The 18,663-nt window shown below is 44.8% G+C and overlaps 1 long non-coding RNA gene across 3 annotated transcripts; it reads right to left on the reverse strand.

The window, feature by feature from the left end:
* Positions 1 to 1,283: 1,283 nt before the first annotated feature.
* LOC102434652 lies at positions 1,284 to 17,970 on the reverse strand. 3 transcript variants are annotated; one of them, XR_002832360.1, is made up of 6 exons: positions 17,849 to 17,970; positions 16,281 to 16,559; positions 10,166 to 10,225; positions 3,652 to 3,702; positions 2,790 to 3,018; positions 1,284 to 1,330 (listed from the first exon to the last, which is right to left on the reverse strand). It is a non-coding gene; the product is annotated as an uncharacterized LOC102434652 (long non-coding RNA). The 3 variants fall into 3 exon arrangements; XR_002832359.1 differs by having other exon boundaries at positions 17,780 to 17,942; XR_002832361.1 differs by lacking the exon at positions 3,652 to 3,702 and having other exon boundaries at positions 17,780 to 17,941.
* Positions 17,971 to 18,663: the final 693 nt, after the last annotated feature.

The following is an 18,663-nucleotide window of genomic DNA, read 5'->3' on the forward strand; positions in this document are numbered from 1 at the left end:
GACCTCCCAAGCTTTCATTCTATTCTCAAAGGGTCTATGATCCTCAAAGGGTCTATGATCCTCTCCTCCTCCAAAAGGATCAAAATGGCCTGTCATTTAATCAATGCTATCATTATGTTACACTTTATGTTAAAACAGCCCCTTAGCTGAACCCCTTGCCTGTTCTCCTTTCAATCCATCTGTACACTAACACAAGTGCTAACGGCTTCAGTCCTCTCTCCCTCCTCCCAGTCTGAAGGGTCCCCAGGAGCTGGGCAGTGCACCCCCTCCACACACACACTTTTATTCCTAATTCTCTGTGGCTGCTCTCCTACCTAGAACACCTCCCTTGCCCCTCTCCCCACCCCTAGCCACACCCACATTTTAAGCAAAAGAAGCCTTCCAGACTAAGACCATCCTGGATATAAGAGTTTGGTTTCAGATAGAATACCCATCTGAGTGGGGATGTGGGCCTAGAGGGTTACAGGGCTGAAAACCTTGACTTGAGAGTTGTCTGCACAGAGTTTAAAATCTTGAAAAAAAGATGAGCTCTCGAAAGCTTCAACCTTGAGGAAGAAAAGAGCTCTCAAAGGGAGATGAAAGCAGAAAGCATTCAAGTGCTTATTCTCAATTCTACAGCACTTCCGGTGCCTGGCCCTGTGCTCTGCAAAGAGTGTCACTCCAACGCTTACAGAAATGTGGATGTTACATTGAAAATATGTCTGATGGGTGGTGCAGGAGTTGCATAGGGTCAAATCTGCCTGCAAAATATTGTTGCGGGACAGGGGACCTGGTCCTGATCGGGTCTGCCCAGGGCCGGCCAGTATTGTGTCATTTCTTGATTTTGTGCAGGAAAGATTTCACAAGTCCAGGTGATTTTGAGGGTAGGCTTATTAAAGCTGGGGACAGTGAGACAAGGAAGTGCTGAGCGCAGAGGAAGTAACAGGAGAGGGCGAGGCGGGCTTCTTTGGCTCACTAGGAAGTCAGAGAAAAGGGGGCCTTGGAGACAGGTTCAGGGGGTTAGCTGTCCATTGCTTCCCTGGCTCCTAGTCTTGTGGGGACCCTGAGAGTTTAGAGATGCTGCCAGTGGGGGAAGGTGAAGGGGAAGAGAAAGACATTGTGCTCCCAGGAAGGAGAGCACATGCTGGGTCCTTGGTTTTGAGGGTTTTTACCTGTCTCTTGCAGGTGGGAGTCTTAGGGGAGGTCCCAGGGAGGGTTTCAGCAGAATACTCATCAGTTTTCCAGGTGTGCCCTTTCAGGGTCATGGTCTCTACGGATTGGTCAGCGCCTTAGTCATTGCAGCTGGTCCTGGTGTTGCCCACCTGGTTTTGCTGCTTTTCTGGGCCTGGATCTGAAATACAACAGAGGCCTAGATGTTATCTCTAGGGTGGTGACCTTCTCTAGCTGGCTGTAAGTGGCTTGGCCAGTTTGTTCAGCTCTCTATCTCAGTTTCCCCATCCCACTTGCCAAGGAATGTTTCCAGCTTTTACTATCCTGACTCAATATTTTGAACAAAGTAATTTGTAAAAAATAGGTGAATTATTTCCCTTGTCCTTGCATTAAAAATTGTTATTTATAAAAGCATGATAGTTGATAAACTGTTTAAAGTAGTGCATTAAGTCAAATGACATCCTTAATAGGTGCTCATTAAATATACATCTTTCTATTAACATTTTTTTATAGATATGATAATAAAGTATATCTAAAGTGGAGAGAAAAAAATAGGCTTTGAATTAATAATTGGTAAATAATTATCTCAGGCATTTGCTTAATTACTGTTACTTATGCAACTACCCCAGGCATAATTTTTCAGGAAATTATTCATGTCTTCTTAGCAACACATTCAAACCAATATTATTGGTCTCTAAGTAGTAAATGTGTCCGCAGTTAAGTTAGGCATTTAATATTATGAGTAAGTATTAGTATTAAACTTGGAGCTAAAGAGAGAACAAAAAACGGGCTGGTGCACAAATACATAAGGTCTGTTATTTTTGCAGGCAACAGAGTTGCCAAATTAGCTGTTACTGGGATGGAAGACCAAGCAGGAAGCTTGTGGTTCCGGGGGCTGGCCTCCTCTCTCTGCATCAGCAATGCTCACCAATATGACATCCCAGCAATGCTTCATCCTCCTCATTTGCAGAAGGTGATGGATAATAGCAAGGAACAGCCAGCTCGGTTACTTGCACCAGCCTCTAGGCACACAGTTGCCATGGAGCCAGGCCTCTACTGCCTCCCAAATCTGCAGCCATTTTTGTGTAAGTTTCCCCCAGGGCTTACTCATGCCCTTGGGACCTCCATGCACAAGGGCCCTTTAAAAACCTTTCAACAAGGCTCCCTGAGAGCTCCTGAAACCTTCACCCCCAAAGCCGCTACCCACAGCGGAACGCCAGCATTCGGACCACACAGCCCCATTGTGCCCCAAATCCAGCAGAGAATTTCCAAGTAGGAGAAGCCCCAAGGATAAGTGCTCCTCTCATTTTACACGTGACAAAACAGAAGCCTGGAAAATCTAAGAGTTGGCCCAAAACTGTGCACCTGGTTACGGTGTGGCTGGGCCAGAACTCTGATCTTCTCCCCACAGAGTAGGTGCCACTGTACCCCAGTTCCCCCAGCTGTTAGTGATGTTAGCGAAGTAGAGCTGGCTTTTCAGCAGGTGAAAGCGGGTCCCTTTAGGAGTCCTGAGAAGCATCTGAGACTTTTGTTATTTATTAGGAAGGCACTGCTCCAATTTACTGGAATGTTTTCCTTTTACAAATTGACTCCTGTCCTTGCCAAACCCTTCCCATTGATTTCCTTTGGAAATGACCTACTTTGACACCCTTGACCTTGTTGCCCAGCTGTGGGCGTGGGGATTCCTGCCCTCCAGACTCCCTTGTAAATGTAGTGAGCACTGGCAAAGAATGGGAGGAAAAGGCCGGAGATTCAGAGGTCTTATGATGCAGCCAGCAGCCAAGTCCTTGACCTTCGAGCAGCCTTGGGTGCCTATGCTTTTAGGAAAGGCTTGAAGGTGGCTCAGTGCTAGAGTGGCTCAGAAATGCCCTTCAAAGAAAAAAAAAAAAAAGAAGACGACTTTCAGCTGGATAACTTTGGGTAGCCCTTGTCCTGCCTTGTTTTCAACTTAAAGCTCCCTCACCCCTCTCACCCTTCCTCACTGGTTTAGGCAGTTGGCCCAATTTGTCAGCAACCAAAGCAAAGACCATGGGCTGAGCTGACTCACTTAGGAACAGTAATTCCTTTCAGAGAAGAGTCCCCATTCATTTAGGCACCAGAGCAATTATTTGCTGGCTGACAGTTCTAATTACTTTTTACTGCAGGTAGGTAACTGTTCCAGAAGCCACGCTAATAGGATTACTGGTTTCTGAAGGGCTTTTGGAACAAGTAATTTTCAAGTACTCAGCTCAGCCTGTTCAGCGAACTTTCCACTCGGGGTAAATTCCTTCCTCTGCGGCTCCTCACGGCAGGCAAGGTGTGGGTCCTTGGATGGGGCACTTTGGAATGCAGGGGTATTTTTCTTCCATGCTCCTTTGTTTGAAAAGGGGACCAGAGCAAATCATGCTTGAAGATTTTTCATGAGCTTGCACCAAATCATTCTTCTAATTTTCAACTGCTCTGGCGGTTGGTATTACATTGTATCGGCCAGCCCACCTTTTTAGCAGTAGTAGGGTCACTCACCTTCCCAGTCATGGTGTCCCATGGTAACTTCTCCCTGCATGCTACCCATTTCTGAAGGGAAGTTAAGGAAACAATAAACCCAGAAGACCTTTGAGTTGAGGTTCCTACCAAGATTACCAACTGTTTTAGACTGCAGATAATGATTTCGCAACACGGTTCTCTATTTGATAAGAAATAACCCTTCTGAATGCTTACCAACATTTGACTCTATCAGTTGGTTTGACATTTAACAGAGTTTAAAAAGCTCACCCATAATCTGTTGGGAAAACAGCATCTTACTGAGAAGTCATTCAAGGCGTTTTTGCTCGTTATAATGACTACTTAAACATTCCCACCCGCTGCATTGCCATCCCCTGCAGCCATCCCCTCGTTAGCTGAACTAGGGTTTTGAGTGGGTCATAATTGTTCTCTTTGTGTCCCCGAGTTGGCCTATCCTGGCACCTGGCCAGGAGAAGCAGAAAATACAAAGTTATATTATTGGGAGAAGACTGGGCCTAATGTGAATCTTAACAGCTCAAGAAGATGCAGTTCTGCTTTTAAGTAGATGAGAGCACTGAGTTCTTGGGAATCAAGAGAGGATGAACTATATAGACTATTTCTTTTTCTGCTTCATTGAAAGATAATTGACATGTAACAGTGTAAGTTTGAGGCATACAATGTGATGATTTGATATCGCGAAATGTTTACCACAGTAAGGTTAGCTAACACCACCAGTCCCTCACATAATTACCACTTGTGTGTGTGGTAAGCCAACTTCCAGGTATCCTCCTATATAATAAAAGGCTAATATGCAAATCGACCAAATGGCGGAATGACCAGTTGCCATACTGTGCACTGACCACCAGGGGGCAGGCGCTCAACGCAGGAGCTGCCCCCTGGTGGTCAGTGCACTCCCACAGGGGGAGCGCCACTCAGCCAGAAGCCGGGCTCATAGCTGGCGAGTGCAGTGGCAGTGGTGGGAGCCTCTCCCACCTCTGCAGCAGTGCTAAGGATAGGTCTCTAGTCTATCCTATATAATAAAAGCCTAATATGCAAATTGCCTGAACGGTGGAACAACCGGTCACTATGAGGCGCACTGACCACCAGGGGGCAGACACTCAAAGCAGGAGCTGCCCCCAGTCCACAGGCCCCAGGCCAGCCAAGGCAGGTGCCAGTGGAGGCCCCCGATCACCCCACCAGTTGCCCCGCAGAGAGAGGCAACCGGCAGCAGCAGGGGCGGGGCTGGTGAGCCGGCGGTGCCAGGCTGGTCAAGGTGGGTGCCAGCGGGCCTCTCCTCCCCCCTGCCAATCACCCCATAGATCGGCCCTGATCGCCAGCCAGGCTTAGGGACCCCACCCGTGCACAAATTTTGTGCACTGGGCCTCTAGTATATATAAGGCTAAGCGACTGTCCAACCAGTAGCTATGACATGCCCTGACCACCAGGGGGCAAACGCTTAATGCAGGAACTGCCGAGCTGCTGTGACTTGGCAGTGGTGGTTATCAGGTGACACACCCCAGAACCAGAGAGGAGGGAGGCCAATTCTGGGGTGCATCACCCAAGAATGGCCCTCTCGCAATCCAGGACCCCTCGGGGGATGTCAGAGAGCAGGTTTTGACCCAATCCCTGCAGGCAAGGCCGAGGAACCCCACCTGCTATAGGGACCCCGCTCACTACACAGATGCCCTTCAAGCCATGGCACCACCCCAGGTGCGGCCGGCCAGGGAGGGACCCCAGGAGGTTGGCTTCAGGGCATGTCCAGCCCGTGCTGCCCAGTCCCACCCCACCAGCCACCTTCTAATTAATTTCCTTTCAATGTGCACAAATCCGTACAATATAGTCACCGTGCTGTACATTAGCTCCAGAAATATACTACTTTATATTTAAATATTTGTGATCCTTTGTATTTCCTCTTTGATAAATTGCTTAATCATGATTTTTACCCATTTTATTGGAGTCGTTTTCTTTACTTGTAAGAATTCTTCACTAAATATGCATATATGATGTTACACAGGTTGAGCATTAACCCATAAACCAAAAGATCCTCGGTTCGATTCCCAGTCAAGGTACGTGCCTGGGTTGTGGACTCAATCCCCAGTAGGGGGCGTGCAGGAGGCAGCCGATTGATGCTTCTCTCTCATGGGTTTCCATCTCTCTACCCTTCTCCCTTCCTCTCTAAAAAAATCAATAAAAACATATTTTTTTAAAAAAGAAACGTTTGAAATGCGCATATCCCTGAGAGAGATAAGACATTAACCTAAATTTCACTTTAGCATATTAATAACTCATCTTTTCCAGAAAGTGAGCTTTAGGAGAAGGTGTACTGTGGAGGATACTAAATCAAGACCCTGAATGTCTGAGAATGGGAGCTATGACTCGAAGACCAGGGAGGAGAAAGTGGAAACCAGGGTGAATGGGTGTAAACCATGTCATAGTTTTACTAAGGGTCCGTTTACCACTGGTCAGAAACCTCCGGATTACTGCTTATCTGGGTCCACGAGACCCCTCCCTGGGGAATTCTAACAGTGCTTCACCAACACTTCACAGGTACCAGCAGACAAGTAACTATTTCTCTTCAGCTAGATGTATCTTGGGGAACAGTGAGAGGATGTGTAGCTGGTACCCACCCAAAAGGGAAGAATCCTGCCCTTGGGTTCTGATCACAATGTTTTTCTACTGGAAAGAGAATGGAAAAATCTCCACCATTGGTCAACACCCAGACCCTACAGGGTAGGTGCCACCACACATGGCCAGTTATCAAAGGATAGTTGTCTTTTGGGAAAGATTAAACTCTAGAACCCAATAATAACAGAAAATGATCCACGTGTTCTATTAAAAATGACTTGCTGAAGATCAGCAGAAATAGAAGAGGAAGTTAAAATGGATAACTGCTTTTATAAAGCACTTTTAAAGCTACAGGAGTTTAATTTTTTTCTTTCTACTGTCAACATGCCTTTAATGGCAACAAAAATGGAAATAGATTTTTCTCTATTGCCCCAACTTAGGATGTATTTCCAGAATAATTATTAAACACCCTCCAAAATGCCTCCCATTCATAGTCTCCAAAACTGTTAAGGTGAATTGCATACAGGATTAGTTTAAACTTGCTAAAATCGTACTTTCGAATTAGAAGGAATCTCTGAGTTTATCTGGCCCAACCTCCCTTCCAGTGAAAAAATATAACCTACAAAATCCCCAACAGTGACCCCAACTTATGCTTGAGTTTTCACAGAAATAATGACCCAGTTTACTTCTTTTCTATCCAACTTATTCCATTATTAGGCATAACAAGCTTTTTAATTCTGTGTGTGTTTGGTGCTAGTTCACATTTGCTTTTACTTTTATTTCACCCTTATAACAATGGATGAGATAGTTGATAGTATTTCATCTATTTTACAGATGAGGAAAAATAGGTGAGAGGGGTTAATTTGCTCAAATTCACACAGGCTGTGAGTGACAGAATTTGAATCCAGATCTATGAGACTTTAAAGCCCTAATTCTTTATTCCTGTTTTGCAGTTTCTTACCAGGTTTTGAAGAATAAATGTTGACTTTGCTTTTAATAGTAGCTTCAATTAAAATGTTCACTGGCACCTTATTTTTCCAAAATTGCCTAAAGAAAAATATTGTGATTGTATATTTAAGTGAAAGCCACAGAATGGGCGATGATTTTATTTTTGGATTTATGTTCACTGGAATAGTCCACTGGCAGAACTGAAACTCTGAAATTTAGTAGATACCTATACACTAACTTTTCAACACATAAATTACACATTTGTATTCCTTCCCCCCAAATCAGGTTTCAGCATTAGGATTACCTCAAACTTTACTTTTCTCCCCTTGAAATTTGAACCTCACAAAACACTTGTGAGATATTTTTCCTGTAGTGATTTATTTTTGTGAACAATTTCATTTCTATAAAATATATTATTGACACTTGATAGTCATTTAATTTTCTGATAGCATATTTTAAGAGTAAAAGCAAATGTAGATGAATTATAGACATTTTGAAACATGAATTGAACTAGAAGTAAAAACTAAAAGCTTTCTCAAATATGTTTTAAATAAACTATTAGAGCCAGACTACAAAAGAATACTTTAAGTTTTGACCAGAATTTTAAATATTTGTAAAAATCTTAAAATTTATGACCAAAATAAACAGAGAAATATGGAGGTCACCATCTTCTGATTGGGCTCAATGTGGAAATAATACTTTACACTGTTGCCTAAAGTCAATAATAACAAGAGCCAAACCGAGATAAAATTCTAAAGAAAGGGGATCTGATAATTAAATCATGAGATGCATTAACCTTCCAGGAGGCAGCAGGAAGAAGGTAATCTCAGCCTACGTTTCTATTCAGCAGAAAAGGGAGCCCTGAGAAGTTAAATGATTTGGATGCAAGTCCCCTGTAGTCCTCTATGACTGATAAGGTGATGTTTTTGGTTCAGTTGTAAGTATCCATACAGATGAAAATTAGTTACAGCAAATGCTTGCACTGTCAGCCATGTCCAAATGCTGCCTTCTACTCTACTATAATGATCACATTTCCTCTTGGAAGGGATTAAAACCTCCACAAATACTGAAGCAAATTGAAAATCAGTGCGAAATAGACTGCAGTTTAAAGCTTCATGAGATCAACAACCTTAAACAGAATTACCATTTTTGTCCCAGATAAAATTTCAGGACGCCAATCAAAAGCAATCCTTAGAATACTTCAATGTCTCCAATTGTATTAGTGGGAAGGGAGGCAAAACAATCCTATTTGGATCTGTTTTGAACAAAACAAAGTTTAATTAGAGACAAATTCTATAATTTACTTTAGAATCAGAATCTTTTTTCTTCATCTTTTATTTGTAATATTTTAGTTATAATTTTGAAATAGCTGAAAAATGTTTCCTGCTATCTAACCTCCCCATGTTCACTGCGAACCAAAGTGCTGTGGAATTGGATCCTTTATGTGACAAAAGATAAATGCTAAGGTGCATCAGCAGGGATGGAAAGAGTGAATTCCACACATCCTAGTTGCAATGGGAAACCATCTATCCTCATCACTTCCCAGCGATATAAAAAGGAAAAAGACTGTTGTATTTCACAATCATGTGTGAGCAGCTGACCACAGCTTTCATAAAATATGCCTGCCAGCACTTGCACCCAATTACTTCAAAGACTCAGTCTCTTGATCCAAACAATTTCAAAAGCAAAAAATAAAATGGTGCCTAGAAAATATTTATTGGGTTCAACAAACAATGAAAATTGGGGTGAGGGGCTTCTTAGATTTCTGTGGCTTCTTCTTTCCTAGAGAGCTAAAATTAAGAATTATCAAAGAAAATAAATTTCAAAATGCTGTATAAACTCCTTTGGAAATAAGCTACATATACATAAACAGGTATTCTCTTAATCTGTGCAAAAACCATCTCCTGACACTAACAGATATAATACCCTGTTTTGGTAGTACCATTTAGGATCCATAAGATGGCACACCTAGTTTGACAGTGGGAAGTACACAAGTATTTTCCACAAAATTGGTAATTTTCTAGTTATTTGAATGGGTGGTGGGTTCACTTTAATATTTTGCTTAATAATTTACATTTACCATATAATTTTGTAGGTATAAATATTACACAATCAAGGTGTTTTAAAAGAACATAATAGCCTTGGCTGGGTGGCTCAATTAGTTGGAATGTCATACCATACACCAAAAAGGTTGTGGGTTTGATGTCTGGTCAGGGTATATACCTAAGTTGTGGGGGGTTCGATCCCCAGTTGGAGTGCATACGGGAGGCAACCCATCAATGTTTCTCTCTCTCCCTTCCTCTCTCTAAAAATCAATAAAAACATATCCTTGGGTCAGGATTAAAAAAAAAGAGAACATATTTTCCTTTTAAAAAGCTACATTGTAAGAGAAGCTGTCCTTTTTTCATTTAATTCCTCTTTTTCTTTCAATGATTGTTGATTCAAGTGTTCAACATATATTTATTTAGCGACTATTATGTGTCAGACATGGTTGTAAGTATTGAGGCATAAGTAAATATATATAACAAAAATCAACATCAATAAAAATACAGTTCCTGTCCTCATGCAGGTTACAGCTAGTTAGCTGTGAGCACTGAGCTGAGGGGTAATTCTTTGCAAGCCTGGTACCTTTTAGAGTGCCTTGCCCATGGAAGAACCTCAATGTTTCCTAGTGATTTTTGATCATGTTTGCTCTGCCTATAGATCATTTTTAGGGGTAGATTCTTTATGTCGTAATCAGCTCATTTTACCATTTAAAGTAGACTTCATACAGCAACAAGGAAATCTGTCATACTGGATTCCTAAAGCCACTTGGAATCTCATTCTTTTGGGAATCTCAATAACCTTGTTTTACTGAAATAATAATCATTGCAACAAGTTTCCAGGTAGAGGTAAGGAGTTGTAGAAGTCTACAAATTTTGTTTTGTATTCAGTTACCCCATCATTAACTATTCATATATAAAGGAAATTCTCCAATGACAGCTCCCCCCCTCCCCCCGCTTCTCTGTACCCTTTAACATACAAGTTTTACACAAATTCAGAGATCACAGGGTCCAGATGACAGGGTTCCATCGTAGTCTTTCTGCAATAAAATTTAGCAAATGCTGGTGTTAATTAGGAAGAGCAGCACAAGGGAAGGAATACAAAGAAACCCATGATACACTGCTATGAAAATTACTCATGCAATCACTACGTATTCTCTCAGTGAAAATGTTTTCAAGATAATAAACAAACATTTATTGAAACATCAATTGTACTAAATCTCATGGGAAAATGTTTCATGGAAAATCTCTTTTATGTACTCCAGATCAGAGTTGAATTTAATTATACGTTTCAGGTAGCACAAAATTTAAAATAAGAGACTACAACTTCAAAATGTCAAAGACTAGGTTTGCCAATATGGCATATTATAATTTGAAAAATGCTATTATCAGTGATTAATTAGAATGCTTACCTTAAAGAAAAAACAATGCTAGAATGTGTTTTGCCTTCCAAATTCTAGTAGCAGAAAAATGGCCAGTTTTTGCCTTAGAGTCTTATTTGATAAAATAAAAAACCAAACAGTTCAAATATTAATATAGTTCCCTTTAATATTAGATGATCAATTACATATGAATGACTACATACACACTTATCGATATAGAGATCATATGTGTTCACACAGTGGTAAACACTAACCACATCACACTGAAGAGGATCTTTTGGTTTAAAGTTTTTTTGTTTTGGCCCTGGCCAGTTTTGCTCAGTGGATAGAGCGTTGGCCTGCGGACCGAAGGGTCCCAGGTTCTACTCCGGTAAACAGGCTCCTCCCCAGCAACCAATCATGTGTTTCTCTCACATCAATATTTCTGTCTTTCCCTCTCTTTTCCACTCTCTAAAAATCAATGGAAAAATATCCTTGGGTGAGGATTAAAAAAAAAAGGTTTTTTTGTTTTGGTTTTGAAAGAGTCAGAAAGTCTAGACCAGTGGTTCTCAACCTTCCTAATGCGGCGACCCTTTAATACAGTTCCTCATGTTGTGGTGACCCCCAATTTAATTGCTACAAATTGAACATAATTAAAGCATACTGATTAATCACAAAAACAATATGTAATTATATATGTGTTTTCCAATGGTCTTAGGCGACCCCTGTGAAAGGGTCCTTCGACCCCCAAAGGGGTCGCGACCCACAGGTTGAGAACCGCTGGTCTAGACTTTATGACAGGGTTCAACATAATTATTTTATGTATATATGTTTTTCTGGGAGGTTATCAGACCCTCAAAGGTGTTGATGATCCTGTCCTCCCCCCGCCCTCCCCCAAAAAAACCCCACTAAGAAGCATGACTCCAAGAGATTAATCAGTACTCACATTCTAAGGTACCTGCTATATAGAATTCAATAAACATTGTTGAACGAATAAACTTTTTCTAGAATATCACTGAACTGCTGATGCTGTCATCAAAGATAAATGTTGAACAGAAAAGACAAATCAGGAAAACAATGACAAATCAAGACTGACTACTATATGCAGGACAGGTGTTAGTCTTTTGTTGTTGTTGTTAATTTGTTTTTAAGAAACTAATCAGAATGACAAAAGATATACAGAATGATGTAAGAATATTAGCAAAGAAAATATAGTAGTCAATGTGTTATAAAATGTATACTAGAATTTTTGAAGGTGAAAGCCTTTCCTGGGTTTGAAGGAGTTTTGACATAGTTTTTAATTTTCCATCTACAATCAGGAGAAGACCAAAAGTATAAATGGTAGGGAGAAGCGGCATAGAAGGAAGTTTTTTCAGTCTTCAGTTATTGGGAGGAGAGTACCAAGGGGAATGCAAAGCGATCCAGTGCTTCCTGAAGAGCACACTCACTAGCTCCTTGGTATGGCTGCCTTTTGGGGGGCAGGGGGAGAAAGGGAGAATGTAGAGGTTGCTGACTCCAGTGCCCTGAAACTATTAAACATCTTTAAACAGATATTGGCCAAGAAAGGAGCAAATGCCTTGAAAATTCTAGTTCACATTTGAGGAACACTCCCAATAGGAATATTTGGAAGCATTAACTTGGTACACATCCAAGCCAGTACTGTTGCCACTTCCTTGTGAGGTTTCTGAGGAGTCCCAACAGAAGGTCAAGTCCAACTAGAATCTATAGCCTTTCATTTTGGTAATATGAGTTTTTGGAAAGTAAGGCATAACTGCTTACTGGTGTCTTATTTACTGTAGAAAAATATGTAGGAGATACATGATGAGACCAATATTGGAGAAGATAGTCCAGGAATTGAGCCCAACCATGGTGACATTTGTGGCATTCTCATTCCTCACCTCTAACGTAAAGTATGAAAATACTGTCACTTAAAGAGAGGATAATTTCTTGGATCTTCTCTAATTCTACTGCTAATACGTTCAGATTATAACTAATTTGTAGACCAGCTACTGCAAACTGGTTCAACTTCTTGTTCTGTCTCCATGGGTGAACCGGATAAGTTATTTATCCTCTCTAAGCTTAACTTTCCTTATTTGTGAAAAGGAGTGAAATAACAGGGTTTTTGTGTGCAATAAATGAGATAAACTGTAAGTAAAGATACTGCATGGCACACCGGAAGTGCTCAGTAAATACTAGCCATTATTCTTATAGTTATTGCCTTCATCGGTGTCCCTGTCTACAGTCTCTCTCTAAAATTCACCTCCCACTTTGCTGCCACACAATTATTCTTAAACTAGTGGCCCGGTGCACGGATTTGTGCACATTGAAAGGAACTTAATTAGAAGGTGGCCGGTGGGATGGAACTGGGTGAGAGGGGCTGGACACGCCCTGGAGCCAACCTCCCACAGTCCCTCCCCTGCCAGCCGTACCAGAGGCGGCACCACGGCTCAAAGGGCGTCTGCGGAGTGAGTGGGGTCCCTCCAGCAGGTGGGGTTCCTCAGCCTGGCCTATGGGGATTGGACTGAAACCAGCTTTCTGACATCCCCCAAGGGGTCCCAGAGTATGAGAGGGCACTCTGCAAAGTTGCTGTTGTACAGGGTGTGGAATGCAAACGCAAGTGTGCGGTAAACCATATTCGGGGCTGACAGTGCCCCAGCAACAACATAACCCACCGATGAAGGTGAAATCACGTGGCCCCACGAGGAATTGGTTCTGGGGTGCGTCACCCAAGAACTGCCGCTGCCAAGTCACCGCAGCTCAGCAGCTCCTGCGTTGAGTGTCTGCCCCCTGGTGATCACTGCATGTCATACCTATCAGCTGGTTGGACAGACACTTAGCCTTATCCTATATAATAAAAGCTAATATGCAAATAGACTGAACGGCAGAACAACCGAAAAACTGGTCGCTATGACGTGCACTGACCACCAGGGGGCATGTGTGGAACATGGTGGGTGTTGGCCGCAGCAGGCTGGTGGAGCAGGTGAGCGGGGGCGCTAGACCAAGGCAGGGTGCCAGTTGCTGTCATCGGGGCAAGCCTCTGGCGGTTATTGAAAATTCTTTGCTCCGTTCACACCTGCTGCTGGCACCAGCCCTGCTCGCACCTGCTGCTGGCGCTAAATCACTTGGCGCCAACAGTGGGTGCAAATGGCGGCTGTCAGCCCTGATCACCCCTGAGGGCTTCTCTACCTCCCCCTGCTCCTGAGGGGCAATCAGGGCAGCAGCCGCTACTTGCACCCACTTATGGCACCAGCCCTGCTCGCACCTGCTGCTGGCACCGGCCCCAATCACTCCACACCATCAGCAGGTGCGAGTGGTACCAGCGCTGTCAGCGCATGGGAGTGGGGCTACCAGCAGACAGGGGACTGGGGTCTGTGGCGGGAGGGGCCAGCCAAGACTCACCCATGTGCCTACCGCAACCTCGCAGCCCACAGTTCCTTTCAAGGTGCATGAATTCGTGCACTCGGCCCCTAGTGTGTGTTTGTGTGTGTGTGTGTGTGTGTGTGTGTGTGTAAATATATATATATAACCTTCGATTTTGTCAGTCTCTATTCAAAACTCTTCAATAGATTTCATGCAAACAGGATAGTTTTATCTTCCTGCCTGGCATGTGTGGTCATTCTCTAGCTAGCCTTAACCACCCTAAACCCACCCTGGTCTCTCATGAAGCCCCTTAATAACAGAATAAACTTCTCCTTTCCCAACATACCCTGCTCTTTTCGGCCTCCTTGCTTTGTTCCTGGTATTCCATCTGCATGGAATGCCTTCCCTATGAGTATCCATTTAAGTTGCTGACCCTCCAAGCTAGCTCAGGTGCTACCAGCTCCACAAAGCTTTCTCTCATCCCTCTAGCAAAGTGAGTTTTCCCCTACGGATTCCTGAAATAGTTGTCATTTCTTCTACCTTGAAAAACTGTTACTTAGGTTCACATTATCTCCCAACCAAAATATAAGTCCTCCAAACCCAAGGTTCCAATCTGTTTCATTTTATATCCCTACTAGAGGCCTGGTGCACGAAATTCGTGCATGGGTAGGGTCCCTAGGCCTGGCTGGCGATCAGGGCCGGCCGGGGCCTCCCTTTCCTGGCTGCCGGCTGCCAGCCAGGGCCTTCCTTCATTCCCACCGCCCCCTGGAGGTCGTCGCACGTCATAGCAAGCAATCGAACTCCCAGTCTCCTGGTGGAACTCCCGGTCTCCTGGTGGAACTCCTGAGGGGACAATGTGCGTATTAGGCTTTATATAGAGAGATGGTGCTAACTGTTTAACAAATATTTATGGAATTGAGTAACCATATACTATTACTAAAAGTACAATGTGGTAACAGAAGAGGATGAAATGAAGTGCTAAGGAAGCACAGTGGAGGGAGAGGTTATTTTATGACCGTGCATTTGAAGAAAGCTTTACGGATATTAGAACTTTTTGGACAGAGAGCTAGGCCAAGAATGCAAATGAATAAAGAATGAGTAGGGAAAGCAAAGACTTAAGAACAATTTATATGGCTCAATTTACAAGATGGGAAGGGTACTAGGTTATTAGGAATGACAATGCCAGATTATTGAGGGACCTGAAGGAACTCCTAAGAAATCTGGATTTAATCCTAGAAGCCAGGGGAAGCCAAGGGAGGCTTGAGCAGGGAAATGATATAGTCAGAAGTGTGATTTAGAAAAGCTACTCCATCAGCTGGCCATAGATGGAACTAGGTATGGAAGACCAATAAAGACTTTTACAGGAGTTAGGAAAACAGCAACAGGGCCTTGAACTATGATGGTGACAGCAGAAATGTAAAGATGAAAGAATGTAAAAGGGGACAGAGTGGAAAGAGAACTGCAATGGGGCAGTGGAAGAACAGGGGTTCCCCAAGGACAATTCAGGGGAGTCCATGAACTTGGCTGGAAAAGTAGAACATCTTTATTTCCACTAAACCCCTAAGTGAAATGTAGCATACCTTCAATTATGAATATGGGCAACAAATCATGGCATTAGGCTTCATTGGACTGGCAAATAGTAACATGGTATAACCAAGAACTTCTTCACTCTAAAGTGACTAAAAGTTTGGTAAAGTCTTTACTGGAGATAAAGATTAGAATTAGATAGGTAATTTTAAATACACACATACATATTTTTTAAAGAACCCATGTGTGGGGACTGAGAGAAGGAAGAACAATAAAGATGGTTAAATGATCACTTTGACTTTGGATGTGCCGAGTTTCAGGTGTCAGCCCACACTTATCTTATACAAAAACATCCATTTGTCCAGTAACCCTCCAGCTGCAGGGAACCCTCATCACCTCTACACAGTAAGAACCTTCACTTCCCATTCTGCTCATCCTCCCAGCTTGTGGCACTGAAAACAGTCCAAGGTTGACCAACTGTCCCAGTTTGCCTGGGACAAAGAGGCTTTCTAGGGCATGGGCCTTTGAGTGCTAAAACCAGGAAATTCCAAGGCAAACTGTGATAAGCTAGTGACCCCAAGGGCCCTATATCTGGCTATATGCTATATATATGCTAATAAGACTGCATTACTATTATGCCTTCAATTAAGAAAATAAACTATGATCCCTACGGTTTATTTTGGCTCTGAGTCTGTCCATCTGTTCTTCCCACAACGTAGAAAATCCTGAAGGAAAAATCTTCCCCTCTCAAAGTCAAGACAGTTAAGGGCACTCAATAAATGCTCCAGGAACCAGAGAGCATTATGTCAGTAATTTTTACAGCTTACACAGTGCTGGCAACACTCACATCTCATGCAACCTTCACCAGCAGGCTGTGCGACAGAAGAAACCCAGGCTCTGGGAAGACGCGGTCCTCTGCTCTGTCTACTGCGCACAGCAAGCCAAGTGCCGGCTCCGAGCACCGCGGCTGCCAAAGAACACCGTGTGTTCCACAGAAGCACGGGCGGCTGTTGCTATATGGAGATTATGCAAAACTGCAGTTTCCTTTCTTTTGCAATGTCCATGGACAGTGTACTGACACACAATAAAATGGAGTGTTCCTTTTAGGGTGCCAGTGATGGGTTGCCTACGGAAAAAGGCATAAAAGGCAGTAATTAAAATACTCAAAATTGGTGAGATCAGGTAAGAGGAGCAACAACTTACAAACCAAAAAAGAAGGCAAGTGGTACGAAGATTATACTCTCACACCCGGCACCTAATCAGAACATCTACCCAAGGCAGTGAATGCGCCTGTATTAGTCAATACGGGATGGCATCGACACGCCCATGGGTGCCTGTATTGATCAATCCAGGAATCTTGGCCGGGGCTGGGAATGGGGAAAGCCCCAGGATGTATAAATCAGGGGGGTCAATTACTCCTAAGGCTTTGTAAACCGGAGAGGCCGGGCCTTGCTGGGTTTACGGGCCAGCAATTCACGAACCCTCTCTCCCTGTAGCCATGGCAACGCCCACGCCGAGGCAGCGCCAGCGTTCACCTTCGGATAAGCCACAATCCACCGAACTTGCACCTACGCAGCTCAAATAAAACCAACAAGGACGTCGCCTCCCGCCCAACCAAGGCAGCCATGGCTTCTCCGTGTTCCTCTCTCTAACCCATGCCGGGAACATGTTCTTTCTTTACAGCCGTGTCCCCGGCAGAGAGGGCGAGTCCTGAGCGACGGCCACTTTTGCTACAAAGATAAGAGGAGTTTTTCTCTTTTTTTGGGGGGTGGACGTCAGAGACGCCTGAAAACCGGATGCACACCCAAACAGAAGTTGCCTAAAAAGGCAAATGAGCTGATATGATCAAAAAACATTTTTTTTTAGCCAACATCTCGGAGCATGTCTGTCAGGCAAGCTCAGTTTTGCCCCTGCAGGCCACTGTTTCTGGAGCGATAAACAGCTTCCAAGACGGCTGTTTGATTTAGAGTTAAAAAAAAAAAAAAAAAAACCCACACACAACAACAACAACAAAAAACCCCGCATTCCGTGCGGGTGGGACCGCGCGCCGCGAGCGCAACCATGACGTATGCGGGAGAGCGTTCCAGAACCGCTTTCCAGCGCCAGCAAGATGCCCGGGAAGCAAATCTCACGTTTGCTCCTAAAATTTAAGGGGAATCCATTCGCCCTCCCCGCGCCCGGTGAGAGAAAGCAAACCGAGCGGTCTGACGGAAGCGGCAGCTAAAAGCCCTGTGAGACCCCCCTCGTCCCAGGGCGGCCACTCAGCTCCCTGAGCTCCCAGCCGCCAGCCCGCGAGTTCTATCCCCGCCACATCGCTGGGACCTGCGCACAAACAACACAACCCACCGCCAAGTAAAAAAAAAAGGGGAACCCCCAACAAAACTTCTGTTGCGCAGAAGAGCGCCGTGAACAGACCCTCGGCGTCCGGGGCGGCCCTCGCTGCCACTAGTAAAGATGGCCGCCCTCGGCGGGGCCGCTCCCTCCCGGCGGCCGCGGGCTGCCCCGCGAGCCTAGACCACTCACGCGGAGCCCTCCACGCCCGCCGCGGCTTGACGCATTGCAGGTGCGGAGCGGCCAATCAGGAGGCTCAGCTCTTTCCGGCCAACCACTGCAGGGGCGCGCTGGCCAATCAGAGCGTCCTCGTCGCCCTGAGCGAGGAAAGCAGGCTCGGCAGCGCCAACTAAGCACTCGGAGGCGCGGCGCGGTCTGGGGCGTGTACTGCGACGGCCTGTGTGCTCCTCCGCCGGGAGATATAGTGCCCTCGCCCGCGCCGCGCCCCGCCCCGCCGGCCCGCGCGCGCTTGAAAAGCCTGGGTGCGAGGCTGGCTTCTTCTCTCCCGCTCGGGGACAAACAGTTGCCTTGGGAACGACGCTAAACGCCTTGGCCGTGGCCCTCGGAGGGGCGATCGCCAACCACCCTCGCTCTGCTCCCGGGCTCAATGAGGCCGCGCTGGTTGCTTTGCATGCGGCACGTGTTGGGAAAGCGGTTGCCGCCCGAGAAATAAGAAAACCGTCCCTGATCTCGAAAACCGGACTCAAACTGCAGCGGAGCCGACCCTTCCTGTTTGCGAGCGCAGGCCCTGGCCCCGAGGGCACCCTCGTGGGCACTGGCGTGTCAGAAGGGCCCATTTTCCATCCCCATCCCCACCCCCCACCCCCCCTGCGGTTTCCTGATCCCCTCTCGGGGCTGCAGTTTTCTGCCCAGTGCGAGCGGGAGGACCCGCCCGGGGC

This window comes from Myotis lucifugus, unplaced genomic scaffold (genome assembly GCF_000147115.1).
Source record: "Myotis lucifugus unplaced genomic scaffold, Myoluc2.0 scaffold_377, whole genome shotgun sequence".
Taxonomy (NCBI): domain Eukaryota; kingdom Metazoa; phylum Chordata; class Mammalia; order Chiroptera; family Vespertilionidae; genus Myotis; species Myotis lucifugus.